Source organism: Hylobates moloch, unplaced genomic scaffold (genome assembly GCF_009828535.3).
Source record: "Hylobates moloch isolate HMO894 unplaced genomic scaffold, HMol_V3 SCAFFOLD_16, whole genome shotgun sequence".
Taxonomy (NCBI): Eukaryota; Metazoa; Chordata; class Mammalia; order Primates; family Hylobatidae; genus Hylobates; species Hylobates moloch.
In genome coordinates this window covers 34,671,936-34,685,937 of record NW_026652291.1, presented here as the reverse complement: position 1 = coordinate 34,685,937, position 14,002 = coordinate 34,671,936, and the positions used below count along the sequence as shown (strand labels likewise).

General features: G+C 46.5%; 1 long non-coding RNA gene across 1 annotated transcript; it reads left to right on the top strand.

Moving 5' to 3' along the window:
- The first annotated feature begins 257 nt into the window (after positions 1-257).
- LOC116456223 (uncharacterized) lies at positions 258-14,002 on the top strand. The gene is made up of 4 exons (XR_004244572.1): positions 258-416; positions 1,561-1,766; positions 5,610-5,702; positions 13,859-14,002. It is a non-coding gene; the product is annotated as an uncharacterized LOC116456223 (long non-coding RNA).

Here is a 14,002-nt window from a genome sequence, read left to right as displayed (position 1 = left end):
CTCAAGCTAGATCCTTGTGGGGAACTAACTCTTTTCCTGCTGAGTCACTGTGGCTGCAGCCCTGCCCTTCCATATGACTGTGTCATTTGGCATTATGGTTCCTCCTGAGCCCAGGGGAACAACAAAGGTCTATATCAGGACATTGGGCATTGCCACTGTGCTAGGTGCACACACCTGACTGATCGTCTTGTGGGCTCCCGCTTTTCCTATTGCTCCGGGTATCAGATATATCCCTGGGATCCTTCCATTAGCTTGGCAATACTATGGAAGTTGCCAAAAAAAGAATCCTAAGGAATTGGTTCTTGGCAAATCCTAAGGAATTTGGCTCAGGTATTTGTCTTCCTAATGAACTGGTGGGGAGGTAGCTGTGTTGGTACATCATCTCCAAGGCAGGATCCTGCCCTCTGAAGCTTGAGGTGAGACCAGGGACATGGGGGGTGGTGGGGAAGCTTGAGACCTGCTCTTCCCTCTGCTATGAATTTTCTCTTTCTGCCCAAAGCAATGGCCTCTTAGCCCTGCATTTCAATTTGATTGCTCTCAGTCCCCATGGTCACCTTTCTCCACCCACAGCTCTTCACAAAAGAGAGCCAAGAACAGGGAGGAAGGGATCCTGTGTCAGAGTCCCTTTGACCCCAATTGAGGCTGGGGTCCCCAGGCAAATCTGCACCCTGTGCAACTCCTGGGACTGCAGATGTGAGTGATGCCCCAGGAGGAACAGAGCCCCCAAAGCCTTGAGCAGGGGAACCCTGTGTGCCATCTGCCACCACTCCCTTGGGAAGATAGCCCCACCACTGAGCCAGGGAGCACCAGGAGGAGGTCCTGGATCTCTAACATCTGTCATCCTGCTGGGTAATGATACCATGTCTTTCATAAAAGTCAGAACTAGCCTGGGCAACATGGAGAAACCCCATCTCTCCAAAAAAAAAAAAAAAAAAAAAAAAAAAAAAGCTGGGCATGGAGGTCATGTGCCTATTAGTGCCAACTACTTAGGAGGCTGAGGTGTGAGGATCGTTTGAGTCAGGAGGCAGAGACTGCAGTGAGCTATGATCACACCACTGCACTCCAGTCTAGGAGACAGAGTGAGTCCCTGTCAAAAAAATAAAAATAAAAATAAAAAGCTTTCCACCCCTCCCTTTTAGAGAAAGCAAAGAAGACACATAGAAAACTATAATTCACACACCTTCAGGTGTGGCTGTGGTCAGAGGCTTTGCCCAGGGACCTTTCCTGGGAGGGGAAAGAAAAGCCTATGAATTGCATTGAGGACCTGAACAAGGGCACAGGATATGGAGGGAGGTGACAACGAAATGGTTTTTATTGGCAATCAGCCCTCCACACACTGTGGTCCCTCCTACCAGTCTGCTAGCAGGTTCCTAGGGAAGCAGCATGTCTTCCATTTGGCCATGCACACACCCCTCCTACAGCAGTGTGCACTTTCCGTTCTCCTGCATGGCTGGCTTGATGCTCACCCTGCAGCCCAGTGACAGGAGGAATGACATCACCCCTGCCTGTGCAGAACCTACCTCCCATTCCCTATCTCAACTGTGCTCTTCTTCTCCACAGTGGCTCCCAAAGTCTCAAGCCCACTGTGCTGATTTGAGCATTTGGCTCAGCCTTTTCTGGTCATCACCAACGTTCACCTGGCCATGCTGATGGCAGCAGGCACGGATCTGGCCATTCCCACAGCCTGGTCACCCCATGGTGGCCCTTGATTGAGCTTGCCATGGCATGGAAGGGGGCCTCTCCTACTCACCGATTTCCTTATTGAGGTATAGCACATTCATTTATATTCATATGGTAGTAATACCTAATTTTTATAAAACTCCTCGGCCGGGCGTGGTGGCTCAAGCCTGTAATCCCAGCACTTTGGGAGGCCGAGGCGGGTGGATCACAAGGTCAGGAGATCAAGACCATCCTGGCTGACACGGTGAAACCCCGTCTCTACTAAAAATACAAAAAATTAGCCGGGCGTGTTGGCATGCGCCTGTAGTCCCAGCTACTGGGGAGGCTGAGGCAGGAGAATGGCGTGAACCCAGGAGGTGGAGGTTGCGGTGAGCCGAGATTGCGCCACTGCACTCCAGCCTGGGGGACAGAGAAAGACTCTGTCTCAAAAAACAAAAAAAACAAAAAAAAAACCTCCTCAAGTGCCAGGCACTGTCCAAAGTATTTACATGCATTACTCATTTAATCCTCACAATCGCATGATATATACTGTTAGCCCCAATTTACAGATTGAGGAAACTTGCCCATGGAGACTTTTGTTAACATATTCAAAGTTGTATGTAAGGAACAGGGCCCAGATTCCAACCCAAGCTACTAAGTTCCCAAGTGCATGTGTGTTCCAAAACATCATGCCATGAGGCTGCTGAAGATACACATGACGTATCCAAATCCTTCCTAGAAATAGGTGGTGATGCTACGGGTGGAGAAGCATGGAGGAGGCAGATCCTGGAAAGAGGGCGAGCAAAGGGCACAGAAAGGGGACACTGGGAGCCAGAAGCCAAAGGGGAACTTGGACTTCCCTCCGTTCTCCAAGGCCTGGCTCTCATTGAAGATAGGGTGGGATGAGAGAGGGAACAGAATACTAAAGAACAGAATGAGAGCAGGTGAGCAATGGGCCCAGAGGAGAGGAATGCACACAGGCTGAAGGGAGAGAAGAGATGAAATGGACATAGCATGTCTCACAAGCCAGTGGGAGAAGCTGGGAACCCAGCATTAGCTGGAAGGTGCTCACCTTCCCTCTGGATGGTTGACTCAGTGCCGATACAGACTTTAGCTGTCAGCTCTGAAAGCAATCAGGCTGTCACAGACTTTAGCTGTCAGCCTGAAAGCAATCAGCTCATCATTGCAGCCTCTTTATTGTCTAAACTTTTCTGAAGGCATGAGATGCCACTGGCCTTTCAACAGGGCTACTCAGGACCTGGGGTAGAGAAGGGCAGGGAAGCAGAGATAGAAGCCAAACACAAGTGCTTCCGCCAGCAGTGCTCAGAGCACATCTGGCAACCCCAGCTCCCAGCCCTGAAGCAGGCACCAGGCTACAAGGACAGACATAGACCAGGCACAAGGAAAAGGAAGGGCCAGCCCCAAAGCCCTTGGGATGCCTTGTCAACCGGCCAGTGTCCTTTGGAAAACACTCCAAAGGAAACAACAAAAGTGAGACAAAGGATTTCCTTCCTCTTCCCTCATGTCAGAAATTCCCTGAGGTTCTTTCCTGGACCACTTGTCTGTCTCTATAACAATCCTACACACTGGTCAAAGTTTTTAAGGCCAAAAGTTTTCAAGAAAACGGAAAGAGAAGTAAGATTGAAAAGATGTGTCAGAGTCTGTTGCTGTCACTGTGGGAGCTTACTCTTTCTTGTCACAGCAAACAAAGCTGAGGAAACCAAGATTTTTCCATGTTGCATTTGATGGGGGTGGGACCCATGGCCTAGAACTAGGGGTCAGCGGAAAACAGAGCATGCCCATTAGAGAAAGGGGTTAGTGAGAAGGAAGATAGAAGCAGATGCCAATGGGGCAGGGGGCTGTAGGGAAAAGAGGGGGAAGAGGGAGGGATGGGGGGAAAAGGAGGAAGAAGTGGAGGAGGAGGGGATGAAGAGGAGGAGGAGGAACAAGAGGAAGAGGGGAAAGGAGGAAGAGGAGGGTTGAGAAGGAGGAGGAGGAAGAGGAGGAGGAAGGGGAGGAGGAGGAAGGGGAGGAGGAGGAAGGGGAGGAGGAGGAAGAGGAGAGGAAGGGGAGGAAGAGGGGATGCACATGGAGAAGAGAAATCACCACTGCCTTGTCTGCCTTCACTTCTCCCTGCCTCTTGCATCCTCTACCTGCTCTCAGTCAAGTTCTTGCCACTGGCACTTGTCTTCCCTTTATGGACCTCAGCCATCCACCCCTCTAGGTCCTTCCTGCCTCTCACTTGGACCAGTCTGTGGCTTCCAATAATAGTCTTCTTAGCTTCAGTTTCTCCCATCTCCAGCTCATCTTTCTCACCACTCCAGGTTTAGCTTCCTGAAATATTATTTTCATGACATTATTCTGTATCTTTTTTCATAACTTCCTCTTTAACTTCCATTTCCCAATTTGGTGTAATGGAAGGAGCCTGAGCTTTTCGTAGATGGGTCCTCAAGGGTTCTCAGCCTTGGCACAGTTGATATTTGGGGCCAGATAATTCCTCACTGTGAGGCCTGTCCTGTGCATATTTAGATGTTCAGCAGCATTCCTGCTACCCTTGAGTGCATCCCTCCCCACTCCTACTTGTGACAACCAAAAATTTCTCAACAGTGCCACATGTCTCCTGGGGGACAAAATTGCCTCTGGTTAAGAACCACTGACCTAGATTCAACCCCTGACTCTGTCACCTACTGATAGAGCTCTTTTGGGTAAATGACATAACTTCTTTGAAGCCTAGTTTCCTCAACATTAACACAGGGCTAATAATGCCTACCTTACAGAGCCATTGGGAGAATTAGATAAAATAATTCTAATATATAACACAGACCTAACACAATACCTAGCACATGATAATAGCACAATGGGATGGGGCCCATTGTGCACAGTACAAACCGGAGATTCTACCATGGTTTAGCCCCATCCTAGACATATTAGAATAGCCATTTACTTGTTATCATAAGAAACAAAATAATAGTGGATTAAATAAGTAATAGTCCACGTAAAATCAGTCCTGGTTGATAGAGTGCCCACATGGTGTCTGGTGTACAGGCTCTTTCTAGCTTCATGTTCTGCCATCCTCAACACAAGGTTTCCATCCTATGGTCTAAGATGGCTGTTCCAGCTCCCACCACATGTCTGCCCTTCCAGGCAGCAAGAAAGAAAGAAGGGTGAAAGGGGAGAATATGCCTCTTTCCTTATGTGGGTACCATTGCGGTGCTGTACATATCACTTCCACTCACATTCTATTGGCCAGAGCCTAGTCACGTGATCACACCCAACTACAAAGGAGACTGGGAAATATATATATATATATTTTTATATTTATATATATATTTATATATTATATTTATATATCATATATAATATATATATTTATATATCATATATATTATATATTTTATATATTATATATTTTTTATATATTTATATATTATATATATTTTTATATATTTATATATATTATATATATTTATATATATATTTATTCATAGCTTCCACCCAGACTTCTTCTAAACAGCTTGTCCAAAGCACTAACAGAGCCAGCCATGGTGGGGTGCACCTGTAATCCTAGCTTCTCAGGAGGCTGAGCAGGGAGGATTGTTTGAGGTTAGCAGGTCAAGGTTGCAGTGCACTGTGATCATGCCTGTGAATAGCCACTAGACTCCAGACTGGGCAACATAGTGAGACCCCATCTCAAAAAAAAAAGCACTAACAGGTCTATTTGGTTATCCTCCTAGTATCATCACTTCAATATGCTCTAACAAAATATGTATTTTTTTTCTTTTTTTTTTTTTTTAAGAAACAGAGTCTTGATCTGTCACACAGGCTGGAGTGCAGTGGTACCTTCCTCCCACCTCAAGTGATCCTCCTACTTCAGCCTCCCAAGCAACTGGAACTACAGGCGTGCACCACCACACCTGGCTAATTTTTTTCTTCTCTTTTTTCTTTTGTAGAGACAGAGTCTTGCTGTGTTGCCCAGGCTGGTCTCAAATTCCTGGGCTCAAGAAATCTTCCTGCCTCAGCCTCCCAAAGTATTGGGATTACAGGTGTGAGCCATTGCACCTGGCCCAGAAATATCTTTAGTTATGTGGCAAAGTGCCCAGCTGAAACTTCTGTTATCACAGATCAGAGAACAAATATTGGGAAATGTTAGGTACTGAATGCTTGTATCCCCACTAAAATTCATATATTGCTGGCATTTGGAGATAGGACCTTTGGGAATTAATTATTGTCAGATGAGGTCATGAGGGTGAAACCGTTCTCTGATAGGATGAGTGTCCTTATAAGAAGAGACATCTGCTGGACGCAGTGGCTCATGCCTGCAATCCCAGCACTTTGGGAGGCCGAGGCAGGCAGATTGCTTGAAATCATGAGTTCCAGACCAGCCTGGGCAACACAGCAAAACTCCCTGTCTACAAAAAATACAAAAATTTGTCAGGCATGGTGTCGCATGCATGTAATCCTAGCTACTCAGGAGGTCTGAGGTGGGAGGATGGTTTGAGCCCAGGAGGCAGAGGTTGCGATAAGCTGAGATTGCGCCACTGCACTCCAGCCTGGGCAATAGAGCCAGACCTTGTCTTAAAAAATAAAAATAAAGAAAGAAGAGACATCACTCACTCTCCATCCACTATGTGAGGACACAGAGAGAAGGCAGTCATCTACAACCCAAGAAGAGAGCCTTTATCAGAAATGGACCCTGCTACTCCTTGATCTGGGACTTCCAGTCTCCAGAACTGAGAAAAAAAATACACTTCTGGTGTTTAAGCCACCCAGTTTGTGGGATAGTGTTACGGCAGCCCAAGCAGACAGATAAAGATTCTACCTCCAAACAGTCATATTCTGCGGTACAGGAGGTTCCGACTTCAACCTATAAATTTGTAGGGGGGACATAATGTAGCCCATAATAAGCATACTGTAGATGCCCAGGAAATGCTTCTTATCTATCTGATTAAAAGACTCAGAAAGAGAAAGGCTAATCATACTGTTAACTAACTCCTGTGCACAGGGCCACTCAGCAATGTTTTGACATGTTACTCCTCCTCTTGCTTCCCCTTAGAACTCAATATTCTCTTTGGCTGTTGACTCCACTCTGTCTAAGTTCTTTTCCTTCTTCTCAGGCCACTCCTTCATCCCCTGAGTTCCTCTACCTCCGGCCATCCTTTAAAAGTCAGCATTCTATAGTGTTCTATTCTCCTCACTCTAAGCTCTTTCCACAGTGATCTCATGGACTCCATTGCTGCAATCATCGTTTGCATCTGATGGTTCTCAAATCCATAGCGTCCATCCAGACCTCTTCTAAACAGCTTGTCCAAAGCACTAACAGAGCCAGCCATGGTGGTGTGCACCTATAATCCTAGCTTCTCAAGAGGCTGTGCAGGGAGGATTGTTTGAGGTTAGGAAGTCAAGGTTGCAGTTCACTATGATCATGCCTGTGAATAGTCACTGGACTCCAGACTGGGCGACATAGCGAGACTCCATCTCAAAAAAGAAAGCACTAACAGGTCTATTTGGTTATCCTCCTAGTATCATCACTTCAATATGCTCTAAACCGATAATTTATCAATCCCCTACATCTTCTCCACCGTGATTCACTCTCCTCAATACACACACACACACACACACACACACACACACACACACACACACACACATTGTTCCTTCTCTTAAGCTCCTTATCTCAGTGAACCATATCACCATCTCCCCAGAACTAAAGTCTTCCTAAATTCCTATATTCAATCCCCAAATCCCATCCAGTTTGACTTCTTAATACCTCTTTCCATCCCCTCTTCTACCAGTTTACTTTGGGCTGCTGTCATCTCTCATTTAGTTTACAAAAACAATATTCTTTCTAATCCACCTGCCTTTAACCCACTCTTTTCCCCTCAATCAAAGTGATTTTCTAAAACATAAACACAATGCTACCACTCTTCTGATGAAAACCTTTTAAAAACTTACCACTGGCCTTAGACACATTCTCAAAGTCCTTAGTCAGGCAAAATAATTCTTCATCCCTGGGTCCTTCTTCTCTACTCCACTTCATCTCCCGCCCACCCCCCACACACCTTACACTCTTTATTCTTCACTTACAGTTTCCCAAAGAGTTCTATACTCTCTTTCAACCTCCAGCTTTTACATATGTTTTTCACCATGTTTGGACTCCTCCTGGCTAATTTCTGTTGATATTGCAAATCTCAGTTTAGACATTACCTCCTTGAAGAAGCCTAATCAGCCTTTGAGAACCAATTCCTCTGGATCTTCTTCCCTGGAACCAACTGTCTCCCTCACCTTCAGGCACATTAACCCCTTTCTGACAGCTCATTTCCTAACACCTGTGCTCCTCTTATACTTTGTTCATATCTTTATTAAAGCATTTATTCAGCTTTGCACTGCTGCTCCCCCACTGTATGCAGGCTCCTTGGGGACAGAAACTGTCTGGTTTCTGTGCTAGAAGTCATCTGTTTTTTCTTCCATATCTCCTCCCTGCCCTTCTCTGCCCTCCTGTGAGCCCCAGGAGGCTGACCTGTAGTAAATACATAAATGGAATTCAGCCACTGCAGAGAAGAGGGTGAAGTCAAGGTCAAGGTCATCATTTCACCAGCTAGATGAGCCCTTCAACCAAAGCACAGCTTCTGCCCGGTGGCCCTCTCCACCTGACTCATTGCTTCTGGATTCTGGGAATTGTCTCTCCCTTTATCCCTTCAGCCTAGGCTTGATAATATCTTCCTGATGTTGCTGGCTCCAGGAGACGGCACTATCCCTTGTTTTCCTGCACTCTGCCCTCCCCTTTGAAAATAGTCTCTTTATTAAATTCTCTTCAAATTACCAATTACCCAATTTAAGTTTGCCAGGACCCAATTAATTTCCTCTTTTAGTTCCTGGCAAGGATTCTAGCACATAAATGTTGAATGAATGGATGAATGAATAAATGAATTGAGGAAAACAACGCAAGCCATTGTCTAGCTTGGCTTATTCATCCTCCATTTCACAAGGAGAAAGAAATGATTTCTCAATTTAGAACCTGACACTCGTTCTGGCATGGTGGCTCATACCTGTAGTCCCACCACTTTGGGAAGCCGAGGTGTGCACCTCAATTGAGCCCAGAAGTTTGAGACCAGCCTGGGCAACATGTCGAAAACCCTTCTCTACAAAAAAATACCAAAATTAGCCGGGGGTGGTGGCATGTGCCTGTAGTCCCAGCTACTCAGGAGGCTGAAGTGCAGAGATCAATTGAGCCTGGGAGGTCGAGGCTTCGGTGAGCTGTGATTATGCCACTGCACTCCAGCCCGGGTGATAGAGTGAGACCCTGTCTCAAACAAACAACAACAAAAGAACTTGAAATTCAAGTGAGACAGTTTTAGGGTCAGCAAAGAAGGGGATCCTTGGGATGCTTTTGGCAGAAGGCAGGTCTGGGGAATGGGAAAGAGGCTGTTGGGCAGATGTCCTTTGCTATAGCAGTCCCTGAGGTTTGCAGGGTGCTGGGCTCCCCAGAGAGAACTGTATTTCCTGCAATGACTCTGTGCCATGTTGGGTGGGAATGACTCTCATGCCTTCCTTTTCTTTCTCTTGGGCTTTCCCCTAGAGAAGGGATTAGAAAATCACTAGAAGGTTACTTCCTCCAACCTCCCACTCAAATCCAGCAACCTGAAATTCAAGCTCAAGAGGTGTGGGAGGGAAAGCCCAGCAATCATCAAAGCAGGAGACTCTACATTCATGAGCAGATCTGGGCCAAGGCCACAGCCAGGGGGCAGGATCCTCTGAGATGAGTCACACACCACACACCCCTGTGGAGTCCTCCAATAGTCCCAGCACTGTTCAAGCTGGGAGGGACCTCAGTGCTCATTATACCATCAGAACCCGGCCCACAGAGGGGAAGCAATTGCCCAAGATCACACAGTAATTTGGGGGCAAAGGAGGTGTCAGAACCTAGCTCACCCAGTTAATAAACTTGCCATCTCATTGCCACACCACACTGCCTCCTGAGACCAGGGGATGCTTCCAAGATGTCAGGTTTCAGTAGAAGGAACAGGCTCCCAAAAGAAGAGGCCAGACAGACAGTGCAGGTCTGCTGCGCTATGTGCTTTGGAGAAGAGAATTAGCACTAGCCAAGCTATGGTTACACACAAGGCCCTGCCCATATGTTGTCGGGGTCAATAGTACTGGTTCTGCAACACACACTGGGGCCTGTTGGGGGCAGTGGGGGAAGGAGACCATCAGGATAAATAGCTAATGCATGTGGGGCTTAGTACCTAGGTGACGGGTTGATAGATGCAGCAAACCACCAGGGCACACGTTTACCTATTTACCTATGTAACAAACCTGCACATCTTGCACATGTACCCCAAAACTTAAAATCATAAAGAAAAGAAAAAAAATAGTACTGGTTCTGAGCTCAAACAAATATGGGTCTGAATTTTGCGTGACCTCGAATAGGTGACCCAACTTTTCTAAGCCTCAGTTTCCTCACCTGTAAAATGAAGGTTAAAAGAATACTCGCCTCATAGGATTTTTGTGGGGACTAAATAAGGTGATTTATGTAAAGCACTTAGCACATTTAAAAGCTGGCACTGAATAAGCACTCAATATATGTTGGCAATTATTTTTCCCTATAGCAATTAAGTTGTATTTAATTCTCATGCCATCCTTTTAAGAGAGACAGGACATGAGCTTGGTAAGTTACTTGCTCAAATTTATGTATTCATTTATATTTGTTAAGCTCCTAGCAAGGGGCTGGATTCCGTTCTGGACTCTGGGGATATGGCAATGAATAAAGGCAACAAAAATCCCTGCCCTCATGGAGCTTTCATTGTAGTTGGGGCAGACAGACAATCAACAAAAAGTACAAGTGAATTATATGAAATGCCAGAGGGAGATAAGTGTTATTGAGAGACATAAAACAAGGGAGATGATGGAGAGAGGGAAGGGAGGGTTGCAGTTTTAGAGAGAGTGGTCATGGAAAGCCTCCACATGATGGTAATAAAGAAGCTAAAAAGAAATTATTTAGGCAGTTGGTGAGGGTAAGAGAGTCCTCAGGCTTCCCTTTTAACAAAAAGCAGCCCCCAAATCATTTCTTTTCTAACAAACAGCCACCTGTAAAATTGATCTGCAGACATAAATAAGCAAGCTGGAAGCTTGCATAGGTAAATGCCGGCAGCTGTGCCTATTATAGGAAAAGGCTACCTGGGGGCCAGGTGTGTTCAACATGGAGGTTCCCTCTTCCCTTTTCTTTGTCACCACATGTGAAGTAGAAAGGCAGGCAACCCATGCCAGCCAGGTGGAGACTCCACCTGTGTAATAAAAGATTAGGGTGGGATGGCCAGCTTCTTTGTGCGCCATGCGAATAGTGCACCTGGTCCTACCAATCTCGCAGGCCCTATGTAAATCAGACACCACCTCCTCAAGCTCGCCTATAAAACTCCGTGCATTTCACCACAGAACCAGAAAACCCACTCAGGAGTCCTTCTTTCTCTCTCTGCAGGAGAGAGAACTATTCTCTTTTCTTTCTTTCGCCTATTAAACGTCTGCTCTTAAACTCACTTCTTGTGCAGCTGCGTCCTTGATTTCCCTGGTGTGAGACAACAAAGCTCGCGTATTACCCCAGACAAATGACGGCGCTACAATGGCATTGAGCAAGGATCTAAAGAAGGGAAGGGGTAGGCTTGTGGCTCTCACAGGGAAGAGCATTCCAGAGAAAAGGAAGCATGCTTGCAAAGGCCCCGAGGCAAGCACCAAATATTGAAAGGAGAGCCTGGAGGCGAGTGCTCTGAAACAGGAGTGCAGGGAGGAGCCATGGAAGCTGAAGTTAGAAAACACCCTAATTATGGTGCTGGGAGCTGAGATTCAAACTCAGAACTGGTTCCCAAGTCCTTGCTCAGCCCCATTGCAGGCTCCCTAGATGACAGGCTGGTGTGATTGAGTTGATTCTGTTCTTTCTAGAGAGGGTTTTGTGTGGTCCAACACTGCATACCAGCTAGTGGGGGTGAAGAATTCTATTTCCAAATAAGGGTAATGTCTCTATCTTCGGAACCAAAAATCAGAATATAAATTTCAATAAGTACATGAACTTACAAGCAGGTAGGACAGAACATTTGAAAGTAGGGCATCCAGGATATCCAGGACCTCGAATGAGCACAAAAGCTTTTCCATCCCAAAGATCCTCAGGCACGTTACCTTTATCCACCTCTAATAAGAAGCACCTCCTTCATTGGCCTGGGGAGGAGCAAGCTGGGATTCTTTAAAGTCCTCTACCTGCCAGGGCAGCAGCGAAGTCCAAGAGGGCAGAACGCAGGGGTGGGGGCTAGGTGGCCAGGGGTCCCAGAGACCCAGTCCTGACTCCGGGACACTCTTAGAACCCTCTGTGTGCCTTACTTTCCCTCCTCCAGCAAGAGGCCCTCCATCTGCCCACTTACCTCCCAGGATATTCCTAGGAAGGATCAAAGAGGACCTCTTGAAAGGGCTGGCTCCCACCCAGATAATTGCTAGGTAAACGCACCGTGTGTTTAGGATGTAATGGGCCGGTGCAGACAGAGCTGAACAGAGGAAATTGCTCACTTCAGGGAGGGGCAGGAACTCTTTCAGGCCATTACGGTCCACTAAGTAAGCTGCCTTTGCCAGGTGAAATGGCTCCGTGATGACTTGAAGAGTGAACTGTCTCCTACCATTTCACACTGCATTTTGGTTACCGAGCTGTGATGCTCCCCTTCTCTCTCCGTGAAACCTCTGCAGCAGGGTCGCCATCACACTTCCGGCAGAAAGACTGGGAAAACAAGCCACTGATTTCAAAGAGGGTGCAAATTTATATGGAAGGAGGTAGGGGAGGGAGGGTGAGAGAGAAACTGCTCTGGAGCTCAGCGAGGGACCTCGGGGTTACACAAGAAGGGACTCTGCACTGGGTTCCAGGCCTGATTTCTTTTTTCTTTTCTTTTCTTTTTTCTTTCTTTCTTTCTTTTTCTTTCTTTATTTTTTCTTTCTTTTTTTTTTGACAGAGTTTTTCTCTTGTCACCCAGGCTGGAGTGCAGTGGTACAGTGGCATGATCTTGGCTCACTGCAACCTCTGCCTCACGGGTTCAAGTGATTCTCCTGCCTCAGCCTCCCAAGTAGCTGGGATTACAGGCGCCCGCCACCATGCCTGGCTAATTTTGTATTTTTAGTAGAGATGGGGGGGGTTTCACCATGTTGGCCAGGCTGGTCTCGAACTCCTGACCTCAGGTAATCCACCCGCCTTGGCTTCCCAACATGCTGGGATTACAGGTGTGAGCCACTGCACCTGACCCCTGGTTATTTCTTGATGCCATGCATCAGCTGAGTGGCTTTGAGGAAGTCAGTTCATGACTCCAGCCCTCAGATTTCTCATATAGAAAATGAGAAGATAATTGCTCAGTTCACACCCAGCTCTAAAATCCTGTGATTTTAGGCAGAAGAAGAGATTGCATGGAGCATTTTAGTGACTGGGATGGCTCATGACTGGGCTGAGATGATCGACCTTTGTTTCAGATCCAGAAACCTCTTCACCTGAACCTCATTGCCACAAGCCAGACCGAGACCTAGATAGGGATTTTCACACCAACAACGAAAAACACACTTAAGGAGCCTGATTATTTTTACCTGGAGCTTGGAGGCCCAGAAGAAAAACATACAAATAGGGCTAGGGACATACACACACTCAGCTTCTGAATTTTAATATCAGAAGATCATTATCATAAGCTGCATCAACAACTTGGGATCCCAACTGGTGCCAACTAAGCCTTCTCGCTTAATTACATGCTTAGAGCACTACAATTTAAAATCCTGGCAACCATGTTCTGTGCAATTAAAAACAAACTCACTAACAGGCCTTACTTATGCCTCTAATATGTTGTTAAGAGTTTGTCCCTGCTGCTCACCCACTTTCCTGGGAACACTGCTTTTCACCAAAGAGCCTCAGTCCCCACATCCCAAATGCCTGTCACTTACCCTCCAGCTTCTGTCAAGAGGCCCATGGCCAAGTGTCATGCAAACCAACAGCTTTGCTTATTCCCACTCTGAGCTTCCAGATAACTATGCCTCCATTAATCCATACTGAGGAACACAAGATTCCTCAACTGCATTGTGGATGCTGAGTGGATTTTGCCTCACCAGTGGCTTTGAAAGTTGGAAGTGAAGTATCGGGATCTAGCCATGATTGGCCTTCATTCATTAATCAGTGCTGCTTTCTCTACCTTTCCAGGTTTATGAGCAGAAACCGTTGCTTAAGAGATACTCACCATCAAGCAGAATCATGGCGGACAGAGCACCAGGAACTCAGGGAGCGAAGAGAACACCGTTGGGATATTCTTGGGGATGGAATCTCCACATCAAATCCATCGGCAAG